Source organism: Saccopteryx bilineata, chromosome 1 (genome assembly GCF_036850765.1).
Source record: "Saccopteryx bilineata isolate mSacBil1 chromosome 1, mSacBil1_pri_phased_curated, whole genome shotgun sequence".
NCBI lineage: Eukaryota > Metazoa > Chordata > Mammalia > Chiroptera > Emballonuridae > Saccopteryx > Saccopteryx bilineata.
The window spans coordinates 382,372,697-382,390,231 of record NC_089490.1 but is presented as its reverse complement, the minus strand read 5'-3'; the positions used below and the strand labels follow the sequence as shown (position 1 = coordinate 382,390,231).

The window sequence follows — 17,535 nt, the reverse complement described above, 5'->3', positions numbered from 1 at the left end:
ACAGACTCCCGCATGCGCCCCACCGGGATCCACCCGGCACGCCCACCAGGGGCGGTGCTCTGCCCCCCAGGGAGCGATGCTCTGCCCATCCTGGGCGTCGCCATATTGCGACCAGAGCCACTCTAGCGCCTGAGGCAGAGGCCACAGAGCCATGCCCAGCGCCTGGGCCATCTTTGCTCCAATGGAGCCTTGGCTGCGGGAGGGGAAGAGAGAGACAGTGAGGAAAGCGCGGCGGAGGGGTGGAGAAGCAAATGGACGCTTCTCCTATGTGCCCTGGCCGGGAATCGAACCCGGGTCCTCCGCACGCTAGGCCGACGCTCTACCGCTGAGCCAACCGGCCAGGGCATATTGTTCCATTTGAATAGCTACTGTTCATTCTTTAGATTTTAACTTAACATGGGAATCAGACTACATGGGAAGCTACCTTCTCTGTCCACAGCCACACAAACTCTTAGACTGTGGTTAGGTGTTTTTCATTTCTGTCTCTAAAGCACTCTGTGTATACACTTACTGCATTGCAAATAGTTGGATGACTTATCTATCCCAAAACTAAATAAAAAGCTTTAGCTCTACAAGTGAAAAAGAAAGCTGTTGAAAGTCTAAAGCAGGGGTAGTCAACCTTTTTATACCTACTGCCCACTTTTGTATCTATCTCTGTTAGTAGTAAACTTTTCTAACCGCCCACAGGTTCCACAGTAATGGTGATTTATAAAGTAGGGAAGGAAATTTACTTTATAAAATTTATAAAGCAAAGTTACAGCAAGTTAAAGCATATAATAATTACTTACCAAATACTTTATGTCGGATTTTTGCTAAGTTTGGCAAAATAAATCTTTATAAAACAACTGACTATAGTTAAATCTATCTTTTTATTTATACTTTGGTTGCTCTGCTACCACCCACCATGAAAGCTGGAACGCCCACTAGTGGGTGGTAGGGACCAGGTTGACTACCACTGATCTAAAGGGCAATTTTTTAAAACATACATATAGAAATAAAGCTTCTCAATGAGTTTGCAACATTTCAGCTATATTTTATTAAAATAAAGGCTTCTTCACATTCATTCTGTTAGTTTCCGGGGTGTCTGAATGCTGTGGTAAACGAGAAACCTGCTTAATATAAATACATGGTCTAAGGAAGGTGCATCTTGATTACTTACTATTTTTTGTTTGGTGTTTTTCTTTATCTTCTGAGATAATTTACATATATATATGTTCCAATTCTTCTATGAAATGCTTCATATCTCTTATACAAGTTCATTCATGTTTTCTGATTATTCTTTTTGTTTTAAACTATATTTTCATTTTATATGTAAGATACCTTTTAATATTTTGGGGATAAACATAGAGATTGGAACTAGAGAACGATGAAATCTATGAAGAATTGAATCAATTAAATAAATAAAAGGCTACCTATCCAAATGTATGGTCAACCATATCGAGAATTTTTTTCAGATTTGTTGGAGAGGTTAGGGACAAACTACTAATGAGATCTTAAAAAACTAAATGAAGTATATAAATAACAAAAGACAAATTTTAAATAAGTAGAGACATAAAGGAAATGACATAATCATAATATATTATTCCACTAACTTATAAATGGTTACTTTAATAAATCAAAGACTTAATAAATTTTATTTTTAATAAATTTAATAAAAATATTGACTATTTAAAATATACAATAGAACTATATGGAAAGAACAGAGACAAGAAAAATGAATATGGAGTGGGAATAGTTTTAAATTTTAATAAGGTAGTTAAGGAGGATGTTTAGAGATGTCTTAAACAAAAATGTTTGTACATATATACTTAAGCAACATATTTAGAAATAAAATTTTTGATAGCATGAAAAAATATAAGACTTTAACTTAAAGTATATTTTAGAAGTACTTGGAGAAAGTGTGTAGAGGGTGCAAAGCAGGTACAAGAATGGGATAAGAAGGGACAACAGATTTGTCAAAAGGCTTGTAAATAAATTATTATTGAAATGATTAATTTGTATTATTATATAACAATTGGGTTTTAATCAAAAATAGTCATCTATTGATTATGAAAAAAATTCTTAAATTTTAGTTTAAAACATTTTATAGTGTAAGAGTAAGCTGAGTTATGCAGGATGTATATTAGATTTAAAAATCTAATTTCTGAAATCTAGTAGGTGTAAATAATACAGAATAATATTCTACATAAATGGGACACTAAAAGATAAATAAGAAATAGAGCTTTCCATCATGGGTCTTCTAAACTATTATTTGCATGTTTGTGTGTTTGTGCATATGTGCGTTGTCTTAGTAAAATAGAATGGGCATGCATATAAAAGCAGAAAGAAATGAGCCTGGCCTGTGGTGATGCAATGAACAGAGCATAAACCTGGAATGCTGAGGTCTCTGTTTTGAAACCCTGGGCTTGCCTGGTCAAGGCACATACAGCAAGCGATCGATGAACAACAAAAGTGAAGCAACTATGAGGTGACACCTTTTGCCCCCCCACACCTACTCTCTCCTTTTTTTATAAAATCAATAAGTAAAATATAAAAATAAATAGGGAGAAATGAATAGTTTGAAACAGAAAAATGTGATAAATTCGCAGCAATAAAAAATACCCTCAGCCTGACCTGTGGTGGCGCAGTGGATAAAGCGTCGACCTGGAAATTCTGAGGTCGCCGGTTCGAAACCCTGGGCTTGCCTGGTCAATGCACATATGGGAGTTGATGCTTCCAGCTCCTCCCCCCTTCTCTCTCTCTGTCTCTCCTCTCTGTCTCTCCCTTTCCTCTCTAAAATGAATAATAATAATAAAAAAAAAATACCCTCAGCCTGACCTTTGGTGGCGCAGTGGATAAAGTGTCAACCTGGAAATGCTGAGGTCGCCGGTTTGCTTGCCTGGTCAAGGCACATATGGGAGTTGATGCTTCCTGCTCCTCCTCCATTCTCTCTCTCTCCTCTCTCTCCCTCTCTGTCTCTCTCTCTCCTCTTTAAAAATAAATAAATAAACACATAAAAATTTAAAAAAATACCCTCAGTGCCTGTTAGAGCAAGAATATTTTTCTTGGCCCTGGCCATTTGGCTCAGCGGTAGAGCGTCGGCCTGGCGTGCGGGGGACCCGGGTTCGATTCCCGGCCAGGGCACATAGGAGAAGCGCCCATTTGCTTCTCCACACCCCCCCTCCTTCCTCTCTGTCTCTCTCTTCCCCTCCCGCAGCCAAGGCTCCATTGGAGCAAAGATGGCCCGGGCGCTGGGGATGGCTCCTTGGCCTCTGCCCCAGGCGCTAGAGTGGCTCTGGTCGTGGCAGAGCTACGCCCCGGAGGGGCAGAGCATCGCCCCTGGTGGGCGTGCCGGGTGGATCCCGGTCGGGCGCATGCGGGAGTCTGTCTGACTATCTCTCCCTGTTTCCAGCTTCAGAAAAATACAAAAAAAAAAAAAAAAAAAAAAAGAATATTTTTCTTGTTTTTCCCTTCTGTGCTCAATAAAATTGAAATGTTCTTTTGTTACCTTTTCCTTTTTTTCTAATTGATTGATTTTTAGAGAAAGAGAGAAAAACCTCGTTTCGCTGCTTCACCCACCTTTTTTTTTTAGTTGATTTATTTTATTTTATTAAATTTGTTAGGGTGACATTTGTTAATAATTTATATAGGTTACATATAGGTACATTCCTATGATACATGATCTGTATATTGCGTTGTGTGCCCATTAGCCAAAGTCAAATCGTCTTCTGTTCTCATTTGTTTGGTCTCCTATACCTTCTACTGCATCCCACCTCCCCACCCTTGCCCTCTGGCAACCGCCATGCTGCTGTCTGCGTCTATGCAGTTTTATATCCCACATATGACTAAAATCATATAGTCTTGTTTCCCTTCAAGGCTTTTATCCTGACACTCATTGTGCGTCTTCAGATGAGGCAGACATAAGGAATTGAATCATCTTCTATCCTCCAAAGTAATATAAGATATTTGCAAAGTAAGCAGTATACCTTATGCCATTTATTTTTCTGTGTGTGTCATTTGACTATGGCAAGTTAAAATGTGCAAATTTTTCAGCTTACAGAAGTGTTTTTAGGTTCAAAGATACTTCTTGTATTTAGTAAGAGGAGGAGGAGGAAATGTGAAGTAGAAGGAGGTAAAAGAAAAGGAAAAGAAAAAAGGGGAAAAATTTTGAAAAAAGAAACTAAGCAACATAGGATATGAATTGTATTAAGAGAAGAAGTTCTTTAGTAGACTGCATTCTGAAAAGTGAGGTTACTGTTGTATTTGAAAGTCATTAGTTGTTTCTTTATACATTCCTTTTGATTTTGGATAAAGTCCTTCTGTAATATATACATCCTGTCTCCTTTCACTGATAAATTTCTCAACTTTTCTGTCATTCCTCTTTAGTTCCTCTCACTTCTCCTCATTGTCTTCCTCTGTGTTGCCTCCTTCTCTCCACTACTCTCCCCGTTTTCTCCTTGATTGCTCCTTCTCTCCTCCTTCTTTTGCACGTCCGCCAACACTTTCACCGGATAGTGATGCTTCTGGATATTGGAACAACACGGACACCAGACATTTTCAGCCTGCTAAATTATAACTCTGCCAGAGAGCTTCTTCCGGGGAGCTAGTACAAGACAAGCTAGCGGCATGTGCCACACCTGTCATACTCCTTCGATTTAGCAAAGATAATCCTCCTTCAGATGACAGCCTGTTGATAAGTATTCCCAGGCCCAAGATGCAGCCCAGATTCTCATTAACCTAATTAAGACTGCTGATACATGACTCACTTTCTTTTCCCCTCCTTTGATCAAGTTGTCACTATCTATTTGAATATTCATCTTTTCTTCTCTGTTATTGACTAGCCAGGATGTGTCACACATAGAAACAATGCAGGGTGTCTATTATTATGTTGCTATAATCTTTTTTGGTACATTCTTTCACATGTCAAAAAGCAATAGCACCTTCGATAAGTTTGAGATCTGTGAGTATAATTATGACTTACTAGTGTCTAAAATTGTGCAGAGCAATGTGGTATTCAAACAGCTAGGAAAAAGAGCACAGTCTTGACTGAAAAAAATAAAATGATTCTTTACTCTCAAGGGAAGTCTCGGTCATGCTATGGTGAAATGCTTCATAAAAAAATGATCTCTATGCAAGTGCAAGCCCAGTCTTGCAGCCTGTGCTGCTTCAAAGATTAGCTGCAGAGACTTGGTGACTATACCCCTACTGATGGTCAATGTGCCGGTCATTCACAATTCACCATAAATGTTTCTATAATGAAGATCAGGAATATAATACAGAGATTACCATCTGACTTTTGCATTCACAGAAGCTACAACCTGTATTTGCCACATGCCTGCTCTGTTTTTCTTTTCTTTTTGTGTGTGTTTTTACAGAGGGATCATGTACACAGAATTCCATTAATGATTATTCTTGGATCATAGTACACTGTCATATTTAAATTGCATATGCCTTTTTAAAACTTCTTATGTGTATTTTTAATTAAATGTTTATATATATCCACAAAAATTCATAAGTGATAAAACAAATAGTGGTCAAGTTATTGCGTCTCAAATTAAAACATTATCAATAACATGCTTAAGAATTTTTACCTTTTTTTACTCCCCTGCTGCCACCAACTGGTAATATGTATCTTTAATAGGTTTAACATTTACTTTATTTTTTAAATGTATTTTATTATATACATATATTTCTTGGTTTTGTTCTTTTCTTAAATTTTTGTAGCCTTATGTGACTTGCCTTTTGTGTGTGTGTGTGTGTGTGTGTGTGTGTGTGTGTGTGTGTGTGTATTTTTCCGAAGCTGGAAATGGGGAGGCAGTCAGACAGACTCCCTCATGCGCCCTACCGGGATCGACCTGTCATGCCCACTAGGGGGCGATGCTCTGCCCATCTTGGGGCGTCGCTCTGCCACAATCAGAGCCATTCTAGCATCTGAGGCAGAAGCCACAGAGCCATCCTCAGCTCCCAGGCAAACTTTGCTCCAGTGGAGCCTTGGCTGGGGGAGGGGAAGAGAGAGACAGAGAGGAAGGAGAGGGGGTGGGGTGGAGAAGCAGATGGGCACTTCTCCTGTGTGCCCTGGCCGGGAATCGAACCCAGACTCCTGCACGCGAAGCTGACGCTCTACCACTGAGCCAACCGGCCAGGGCCTGTGACTTGCCTTTTTATATTACATTATGACATTATATGCTCATATTTCACATGGAACATTGATTCAGGAATATTCACTGCTGTGTAATATTTTATTGAAAATATATAACAATTTATTGATTATTTCACTTGTCAATAGTCATTTGTACCATTTCCATGTTTACTGTTATAAACAATAATGCTATGGTTATTTATACATCTCATAGTAAACAAATGCCAGAGTTTCTTTAAGCATATACTTGGAAGCAGAATAACAGGTTCAAAGGATATTTGAATATTCAAATATGAAGATTATGCCAAATTGTTTTTTAATTGTTTGCATCAAACATAGTTTTTAAGAAATGTATATAACACTAATAGTTTGCATTGTCTCACTTATTTTTTTCCAATTGAACAGATATGAAATCATTATTAATAAAGTTAAACACTTCTTCATATGTTCAATGGCCATGCATATTTTCTCTTCTATGAAAGGTTTGCTAAAAATATATGTGTGTATTTTTTACTGGCATATATATATATATATATATATATATATATGAGTCTTATTTATTTGGGGACATATTAATCTATACTTATATTATTTACAAGAGCTACAACTGTCTTCTCCAATTAATTGTTACTTTTTTTTTTTACAGAGACAGAGGGAGGGATAGACAGGGACAGACAGACAGGAACGGAGATGAGAAGCATCAGTCATCAGTTTTTCGTTGTGACACGTCAGTTGCTCATTGATTGTTTTCCCATATGTGCCCTGACCATGGGGCTATAGCAGACCGAGCAACCCACTGCTCAAGTCAACAACCTTGGGTACAAGCTGGTGAGATTTTTTTTTTTCTCAAACCAGATGAGCCCACACTCAAGCTGGCAACCTCAGGGTATCGAACCTGGGTTCTCCGCATGCCAGTCTGACGTTCCATCCACTGCGCCACCGCCTAGTCAGGCCCATCTTTACATTTTTAATGCACTTTTGATTAGTGGAACTTTTAAGTTTATTTTTTAAGTACAGTATATGAACATTTTCTCTTTGTAGTTATCTATTTTTGTATCTAGGTTAAGAAACTTTACTTACAATAATATAATAATATATCCTTTTAAAAATAGCTGCTATTTAGTTTTCATCAAGGTCATTAATACAATTCAGTGAAGAAAGAAAGTATTTTTAATGAATTGTGTTGAGACAATGCCATATAAAAAATCTTTGACTCCTACTTTATATTATGGGACATGATTATTTTGAGATTCATCATAGACTTCAACATAAAAGCTAAAGCTATATGTCTTCTGGAAGCAAACAGGATAATATTTTCACAATGTGGTGGTAAGCAGGATTTCTAAGAGAGAACACAAGAAACACTAACGCTAGAAAAATAATGTTAAAATGATAATAGAAAAAAATGTTTAAATAAAGAATAAAAAATAGTTTTCTAATTTGCCATTCTGTAGTTTTCCAAGTGACAATCTAAACAGCTAAGCAATTGGCAATAACTCAAGATTCAAGAGAGCCAGAGCTATTACCTTGAATTCTGCATATTGAGCAGAGCAACCTTTTCCATGTTAGTTCTTCGTAGCCCATGGTGAGTTTGTAAAGGTGCTATACTCCAATGGATTTCAGTTTAGATGAACCATGTGTGAAATAGGCTCATGCATCAGAAGAACCTCTCCGAATCCAGGGCTCCACTGAGTCAGCAGATTGGCTTTAAGTAATTGAAAAAAAGACAAAGTTTCCCAAAGAGGAATAGCTGTGATTATCTCATGCAAAGCCAAGATGCTTAAGGAGCAAAACCATCTAAGCTCACAAATATGCTATTTCCATTTTATAAGTGAGTTTTGATGGGCGCTTCCCATCTTGAGTTAAACCACACCAAAATGGGACTCTCAGGCTAAAGAGGCATGAGAACTCTTGCGTCAGGCATTCATTTCAATAACAGCACAGTAGCCATCTAATAGCTGTTTTCTGAAAGGGATGTATCTCTTTTTTTTTGTTTAGCCATTCATCTGTTGATTGACATTTGGATTGCTTCTACCTCTTTTTTTTTTTTTTTTCTTTTTTTTTTTTTTTCTTTTTGCATTTTTCTGAAGCTAGAAACAGGGAGAGACAGTCAGACAGACTCCCGCATGCGCCCGACTGGGATCCACCCGGCACACCCACCAGGGGCGACGCTCTGCACACCAGGGGGCGATGCTCTGCCCATCCTGGGCGTCGCCATATTGCGACCAGAGCCACTCTAGCGCCTGGGGCAGAGGCCACAGAGCCATCCCCAGCGCCCGGGCCATCTTTGTTCCAATGGAGCCTTGGCTGCGGGAGGGGAAGAGAGAGACAGAGAGGAAGGCGCGGCGGAGGGGTGGAGAAGCAAATGGGCGCTTCTCCTGTGTGCCCTGGCCGGGAACCGAACCCGGGTCCTCCGCACGCTAAGGGATGTATCTCTTAACAGGAGGTGGTGGTGGTACATCAACAGCTAAAAAGAGGCCTCAGGGTAAAGGCTGACACCCTTTGCTAGAGGCTCCACTCACCAAAATCAAAGAAAAAAGATTAAAGACAACTGTCCAAATGTTGCACAAGGTGATATTTAGAGTTGTGGATTTCCAAATGTAAAGCATGTCACACTTTGTTGAGTGATTTGCATTGAAGCCTTTGGTTTAGTCTCCACTCAAAGGATACTGATTTGTAGTCAATATAAGGAACCAAGCAGAATGCCTGAATAAGAGCTTTTGTCCTCAAATAAAGTTCTGAATCTCTTTTTCGGTAATGTTGTTGGATGAAGAGAAAACAATTATCCCCGAATGCCATGGGAACGAGAGCTGTGAACCCATTCACATATTCCTGAGAAATTTTACTTGGTAACTGGGCTGCTGAGTTTTGTCAGGTATTACCAACCTCTCCTTCTGCTGGAGGTATAATAACACTGCAGTCAGGACTTGGCGATTTGGGGCTTCTGACTTGCCAACTAACAGGACATCATTTATATGCTGCTACAACTGGGACTCTGGGAGCAATAACGGAATTGGTTAACTTCCTCAAGCTCCAGCTCTTGTTGGTTTTACATCTGACCATACAGATATTGAGATATTAGTTTTCTTTCTATCTGAGATTTATTGTTCTTAATCAAGGTAGTACTTTCTCTTTCTCTTTCTCTTCCTCAGATATTATTGCCATTTTATTTTACCATAAAATCTCAGCAGTTCTCTCCAAAAATGGCCCTGAATTGAATCTATTGCTAGTCACATTAACTGAGATATTACACCATGCCACATCATATAAGCAATGGCTGATTGGAATGAAATTATTAAGATTTGAAATTCTTGGTAGTTATAATCAATAGTTAATAAATTACTGAGTTATATTTTTCACTGCCTTAAAGTCTCTAAATATTAATTATTTACATTCCACTTAAAAAATAGATGAACACTTAACCAAATCTCTTTTCTATGTCTGTCTTCAGAAATTCTTTAGACTGGAGTTATTTGAGTTTTACATATAAATGATCATGTATAATGAACTGTTTTCCTATTCCATAATATTATGTATATTTGGGATAATTGCTGAAGACAATTTTAATTTGGAGCTAATGCTTTCTTAATGCCAAAGAAAGGTAGAGCTTTAGTAGAAAGCTGTTATTAATTTATTAATAATCTACTCTGTGATAAACACCTGTCCTACCATGAGCTTATTAAATTTTCTCAAAAACTATGCATATTTTATACTGTTATCCCTAATTTGCAGATAAAAATCTAGATATTGGAAATATTAATCTAGGTAGGTAGCTAGATATTGATGGGGAAAATGAGCAAAGGGAGTTAGACATTATATTTTATAAAACATGGAAAGCGTGCTCCAGTAGGAAGTTTCAACATCCCAGCTAGCGTAATTTGATAAAAGACTATAGCATTCACAGGCTGATTTGCACATTCCCAGAGTCCATTGTGCCCTCAGCCCTGTAGACTTAACCCCAAACAAGTTAGGAAGAACTGTTTTTTCTGTCTCCTCGGGGTACAATCAATTTAACCGCAGACTAAAGGGGGGGAAGTACTTCTATGCTTCCACTTTAAGGCATGTGCAGTGGGAACCAAAATGGCAACTATAGAGGCCTGTCAGTTAACTCTTGAAGAAGAATCTGAAGGGTTATTGGAAAAAAACAACGCAAGCCTGTGAAATTTTAAAGAAACCAATGGCTTAAAGGAAAGCTAACCTTTCTCAGCCTGAAAATATAAGCAGGGGCTTAACAACAACCTTTCATTCTTTTTGCCTCTGTGTTTGGAGACACACACTCACCTGTTAGCTAGCAGCCATGTTGTGTGCGCTGAAAGCCACCTGCCAATGGTTTCCCAAGTACTGGCTCTGAGCAGCGCCTGGACTGGAGTGAGAGTCCATATGGGCTAAACCTTGGTGCAGAATGTCTGGACTCTAATGGAGATAAGACTGAACTTTCTCTTTGGTGGGAGAGGCAGAAAGAAGACATTGGGAACATGTGAGCAACTTTCTATTTCAAACCAGAATAAATCTTAGTCAAGAGCCTAAGCTTCTCCAAATGTGAGTCTTTTGAAAGTCCTTTCTCTCAACACTGTACAAAAACCACATTTCCACTGGCATCAAAGAGTAATATGCCCAGCCAGTTGGCTCAGTGGTAGAGCATCAGCCCAGCATGTAGAAGTCCCAGATTCAATTCCCAGTCATGGCACATAGGAGTAGCAACCATCCGCTTCTGTTTCTCTTTCACTCTCTCTCTCTCTCTCTCTCTCTCTCTCTCTCTCTCTTCTCCTCCTGCAGCCATGACTTGATTGCTTCCAACCACAACAGCCCCGGGATGGATGATTGGTTTGTGTAGCCCCTGCTTTAGGTACTAAAAATAGCTAAGTTATAAGCACTGACAGAGATGAGCAAGATCATCAGCCCCAGATGGGTTTGCCAAGTGGATCACAATTGGGGCACATGTGGGAGTCTGTCTCTCTATCTCTCCTCTTCTCACTTGGAAAAGAAGAAAAAAGTAAAAAGAGTAATACAAACTTATATAGATAGGATTTTAGCACAAATCTTCTATTCAAAGACACTTTTCTCTGTACTGTATTTTATATCCTCTCCCCTATATTTTTCCTTCTCAGAGAAAAAAAAAGTTATTTTAGAAACTTTCTATCACCTAAGAGTATAGCCACCCCAGCTAAAGTAAACATGTAGACTGACCAGGTGGTGGCCCAGTGGATAGAGCATCAGAGTGGAACTCAGAGGACCCAGGTTCAAAACCCCGTGTTCGCCAGCTTGATTGCTGGCTCAGAAGCTTGAGTGTGGGTTGCTGGCTTGAAGCTCAAGGTTACTGGCTTGAGCAAGGGGTCACTCACTCTGCTGTAGCCCTCCAGTCAAGGCACATATGAGAAAGCAATCACTGAACAACTAAGGAGACTTAGGAGCCATAATAAAGAATTGATGCTTCTCATCTCTCTCCTTTCCTGCCCGTCTGTTTCTGTCTGTCCCTCTCTCTGTCTCTGTCACAAAAAAAGATAATAAATAAATAAAAATAAAGTAAAAATGTAAAAATTTACAACAGTATGTACACACAGGATTGTCTAAAATACTGAGATCATTTTAGAATGTGAATTTAAAAACCACTGTCATGTAGATTAGGCAAAAGAAGAGCCACTACTTTTAAGGAACTGGTTGTTTCCTGAGTGCTTTCTATTTGTTTAAGTTTCTTTAATCATAACTGATTTGATACACACTGAAAAATCCATTTCCTGTTGATATTATGCAAGATAATTCACATATTTTATCTCAAAATTTTCATGGCAGTTTATATGAAGTATATTTTATAATCCCACTCTATAGATGTGTTTTACGTGCTTCAAGGGTTTAAGTAACCTCCTCCAGTCTATAAAACTAGTAAATCAAAGGCGATTAGGTGCTGTAATCTACTTAATAACTAGCCACAAAAGCAGAGTCAATTTTACCAAGGCCACATAAAACATGGTGAATGTGAACAACAGCTTTGCTTTAGTTGATTACAAGCAACTGACTGTGACTTTTGTCTTACTTTTCTAAACTGGAGCCCTCTTCATTCTGAAATGTGCTTCCACTTAAGCATCTTGCAGCTATCAACAATGCAGTGGTTGTGTAATAGGGGTAAAACCTAAGGGTTGTCATCACTGTTCTGCCTCTTTCACTACCTATTAATTTTTGTGAAGGAAAAATCAGTATAAGTAAAATTTTTGACATAATTTTATGCTAATATCCTATCATTAAGCATTATTTTAATTGATTAACTGGTATACGTATATGTATTTGGATCTGATATTTTATTTAAGGAAGTTAATTGTTTAGTCTATTAACAACAGATAAATATTGACAGATGTCTCAGAAATCTAATGAGACAAGGTGTTTCTGAAATCTGTAGCAATTTCATGTTAAACAAATTTCCCCCTTCAAAACCTGCTCTAACTTCATTCTTGCCAATTCATTCCATGACAACTTAACCATATATTTTTTTACTCGCACAAAACCTTTGGATTATTTTTCTCTTACAGCCTACATCTAATGTATGAGAAGTTCCTGCTGGCTCTTTCTTTGAAATATATTTTTATTTTTTACTTTTTATCACTAGCTTCTTAGCTGGTTTACTAGATTCCACCATTACCATTCATAACCACACACACAGCATCCAAAGCGTCGTGTTTTAAATGTAAATTAAGCACTGTGATTCCACTCCTCAAAATATTGCAATGGTTTCCATTTCAAGGTTAAATGATCATATGGGCACACAACGATATATCGTCTATATTGTACTGTTTTCTTCCTTACTGGCTACTGTGATGTTCTAAGAACATATGTCTTATTTGGGATATCTTGTATTCATTGCCCCTTTTTCTTTAATAGTTTACATTTACCTGATAGTTTCTTGACTAACTTTCCTATTTATTTCAAGTCTGTATTTGAATGCCACTTAATTAATGAAAGCTTTCTGACTTTCCACTATCCTATTCCCACCCCTCCAACCAATACACACACACATACATCCTAATTTTGTATTTCCTATTACATTTTAACTGTGGTAGTTTCCCCTTACCATTATATTATGTAATAATTTATCTATTATGCTTATTAATTAACAGTCTGTCTGTTCTGTAAATTCTAGTATGATAATGCCTTTTGCTTTTTTTGTTTAGTAATAGATGGTGGACACTAGAACATTGCCAAGTATAGAGCTGTTCAAAAATATTTCTTGCACAAATTAATGTAGTTAGGATCCAGAGTCATAATGCTAATCACCCTTTGATTTTTTTTTACCAAATGTCAAAAGGCATCTATTAAGATATCAAACATTTTTATTTGTCTATTTTGTATCTGGGAAAAGAAGAAAGGGCAGATGTTAATAGATACTGATATAAAAAGGATGTATGTATTTTATACTAGTTTAAACTCGTATGAAGGGATGATGTGGCTCCCATTGCTTCTATAAAAAGTATTTCTCTCATTAGAAAGCTATGTTCTTTGTGGCATTAATTCCTACCCAAGGTTTCTGTGTGGCAGCCCCTGCTCTCATCATGGCTTATCACAATCATATCCTTGACTTCTTATATTTAACAGCTTGGAAATTGTTTATGATAATAGAAATTTTTTTCTACTTATTAAGAAACATGTATACTTATATCATAGGTTGGTCCCAACTATGGCTCTTTGTCAGAGAGCCTGAGAGTATGACCTCTTATTTTTATTTTTCTCTCAAATTGAAAATGGGATATTTCCCATTTTAAGTTACATTACTATTTTTTTAAGTTATGCTACCATTATTCAAGATAAGCAAAGAAGAAAGATAAATTCAGAATTATAATGCTCTATGTGTGTTCTTTGGCCAGCCTCTCTGTGTTGCATGGAACACGATTCTGCAAAGTCACTTGATACATTGGTATGTTCAGGTCCATAGCTAATGGCTTTGGGTTTCTGTTCTCACTTGACACGTGTATAATAAACCCCAGTTTACCGACTGATGAGTGACTTAATAGGAAAAGGGAGAACAAGTGCCAACTTAACAAAATCAAGGAGCTACCCATGGAGAAATGAAGCACTTTCTTTTTAAGTCTAATTTGGGTTCTATATAAACTAATTGAATGAGAATCTATTTTTTACTTTACTCAGCTCAAGAAAGAAATACCAAGTAGTAACAATCTTCTTTAATATTTTTTATTTTTTTACATTGAAGAAGTAAAAATTACCCAATTTCGACATCTATTACAATTTGTTTTAGAGGTTCCCAGTGAAGTAAGCTATATTCCTTTCTTCCTATACTGTTGCATAATATCTCAAAGCAGTATAGATGAATTGAGTGAAGATCTTTGAAGAAAGCGCCTGCTTATTGAGTTAGTTTGAAACTGCTTAAAAGTGTGCATATGGAATGAACTTTTACAGACCAATTATTTATTTGGTTCAATTAAAAGTAGTATTCTATGCCTATGGGTAAATTATCACTTCTTTGTCCAACCTATTATTTTACAGAGAACAAAAGTGGCCCATAGATAGCTTAATATTAATGGAATAATCAGTATACAAGCTTTGTAGCTATATACAAATAGCATGTATTTACTACTTTACTAATATCAAAGGATATAGTATAGTACAGGAAAGGAGCACGATCTTTATAATCAGAATGAGAAAGATTTATGTCACTATTATTTGATTTATATACCATAGGTCACAGGGTATGATGATATTGAAGATCTCTGAGTCTCATCAATAAAATTAAAGTAACAGATTATATTTCTTATAATATGGCACAAAATTACAATAAAAACAACACACAAATAATTAAATCATTATATATTCTCGGTACTCCATAAGTGTTTTATATATATGAATGTATGATTGTTCCAACACCTCTGTGACTACAGTGTTACTATGATTCCCAGTTTACAGAGCATTACCTCATCATGAAATTAAATAACTCATGTCAAGTACTTTAAAAAGTTCCTGATATACATCATACAATAAATTTAAATTATCATTTTATTATCGTTATACTCACTATCATAAATTATTAGCCATATTGTATTCATATTATTTATTATACTCTAAATAATATTCTTCTATTTATACACTCTCAAACTCATATCTAACCCTGAGCACCAGAACAGAAAAATGGCAGATTTGGAAAGCAAGTATTCATTGAAACCAAAGTTTCTGTTATAACAAATACAAAACCTATTTATTATTAAATAAATCTTGGTTTTCGATTGGAAAGGTCTTTTTATGATTTTTGAATCTGTAAGGCTTATTTTGTAAATAAGTTATGAGTCAAGATGCCTATGATATTTGATTTTATACACAAGCATTCTACACACACTCATTTGTTTTGCTTCTATTTCAAATTGCAGTTGTTTCTTGATATGTATAGTGGTTCTGTGTAAAAGTCCATAGAGTTGAATTCTATGATATATGCATTTTTCATATAATTTCAGCCAAAGAGTTACATAAAATCATACGTAAGAAAATAATAAAAGTGAGTTTCAATCATACAAGGCCCGAGAAAGCTATCAACAGAATAATCCTCTTTGAAAACAGTTATTAGAATATTTACTAAAGCAAGAAGAAACACAAAGCAGGAAAGAGGGGACTGAGAAATTAGAAGACATAGCGAAGAAGTCAATTAGTAAAACTTAAAGAAAATATTGTAGGAGAAAATATTCAATCCATACTGAAGACTATTTTACAAGCCAGCTGTTTATGTCTATAATACAAAGGGACAGTCTAGAGCCAGTCATGACTTTAATGTTTGTATTGTGTGATGCATGACTTTATTTCACCAAAGAAACAATTTATGTCTCATGAATTGGTTGATGCTAAAAGTATATTGATGTATTTTTGTAATATAGGTCTGTGTCAATTTAATGTTCAAGAAAAAGTAATCAAGGCCCTGGCCAGTTGGCTCAGTGGTAGAGCCTTGGCCTGGCATGTGGAAGTCCTGGGTTTGATTCCCGGTCACAGCATACAGGAGAAGCACCCATTTGCTGTTTCTTCACCCTTCCCCCTCTCCTACCTATCTCTCTCTTCCCCTCCCGCAGCCAGAATGGCTCTGGTTGCAGCGGAGCAATGCCCCAGATGAGCCAAGCATCACCCCCCCCCCCAGTGGGCATGCCAGGTGGATCCCGGTCACATGCGTGCAGGAGTCTGTCTAATTGCCTCCCAGCTTCTAACTTCGGAGGTGAAAAAAAAGTAATCAGGCAGACTAGTTTGTTTGTTTTTTAATTTTATAATTCCCTGTCCCTGTGAAGGGAAGTTCTCACTCCTATACCATTTATATCAACAATGTTTGTCGGAAAGAGGAAATCCTGCCTTAAAACTAATAGGCTATAGCCTGACCAGGTGAACCCAGGTTCAAGACCCCAAGGTCTCCAGCTTGAGCGCAGGCTCATCTGTTTGAGCAAAGCTCACCAGCTTGGACACAAGGTCACTGGCTTGAGCAAGGGGTTACTTGGTCTGCTGTAGCCCCCTAGTCAAGGCACATATGAGAAAGTAATCAATGAACAATTAAGGTGTCGCAACAAAAAATTGATGATTGATGCTTCTCATCTCTCTCCATTCCTGTCTGTTCCTGTCTATCCCTCTCTCTGACTCTCTCTCTGTCTCTGTAAAAGCAAACAAACAAACAAAAACAAAACAAACAAAAAAACTAATAGGCTATGACTCATGAGTCTTTTGGTTATCTTTCTTGGGTCTATGCTGGGCTGTGAGTCACCTCAGTGCATGTAACTTGGATAGTGCTCAAGAATTTTACAACAGGGCACAAATTTATATTATTTTTAATGCACTTCTCTTGAACTATGAAGTCAGACAAGTTTGATTGACAAAAGCCCATTGTCTTTCCAACAAGTCAATATTCAAGAGCTGTTTGATTTTGTGTTTTCTATAATCAGGTTTTAAATTCCTGCCTATTTCCCTCAAGGCATCTGTAATAAAATTTGTCAGCTGTTTAACAGTGACTGAAGTACCTTTTACAGCTTTCTCTATTCATTTATTCTAATCAGGGTATTAGAATTCTAAAAACCCTGTAAAACTCAAATTGCTGTTTTTAGGTCCTGGTAAGTCTTTGTGTTCTGATGAAGTAAGTCTGTTAGGTAATGCTAAGTAGGACAGATGAAGTCCTAAAAAAACTTCAGCCCCTCATTCCCTCAGATAGCCTGCCTTTTATATTAATATAAATAAGATCAATGCATTGCTCCATATTCATAAGACCAAGATTTCCACTTTTTTCTTAATTCGCACAACAGCATTTATTGATACTAAAATTTTAGTTTTATTATATTTGCTATATTTTCAAATAGGTGTATGCTTATATAAATAATTTACTATTGATTAACCTGTGGATGGCCTTGATGATGGATTGAATGAACTTTATAAGTTAAAAACATATATATTAATAACATATCCAC

General features: G+C 37.1%; 1 non-coding gene across 1 annotated transcript; it reads right to left on the bottom strand.

Annotated features, from left to right (window-relative positions):
* Window positions 1-6,050: 6,050 nt before the first annotated feature.
* TRNAA-CGC (transfer RNA alanine (anticodon CGC)) lies at window positions 6,051-6,125 on the bottom strand. The gene has a single exon. It is a non-coding gene; the product is annotated as a tRNA-Ala (tRNA).
* Window positions 6,126-17,535: the final 11,410 nt, after the last annotated feature.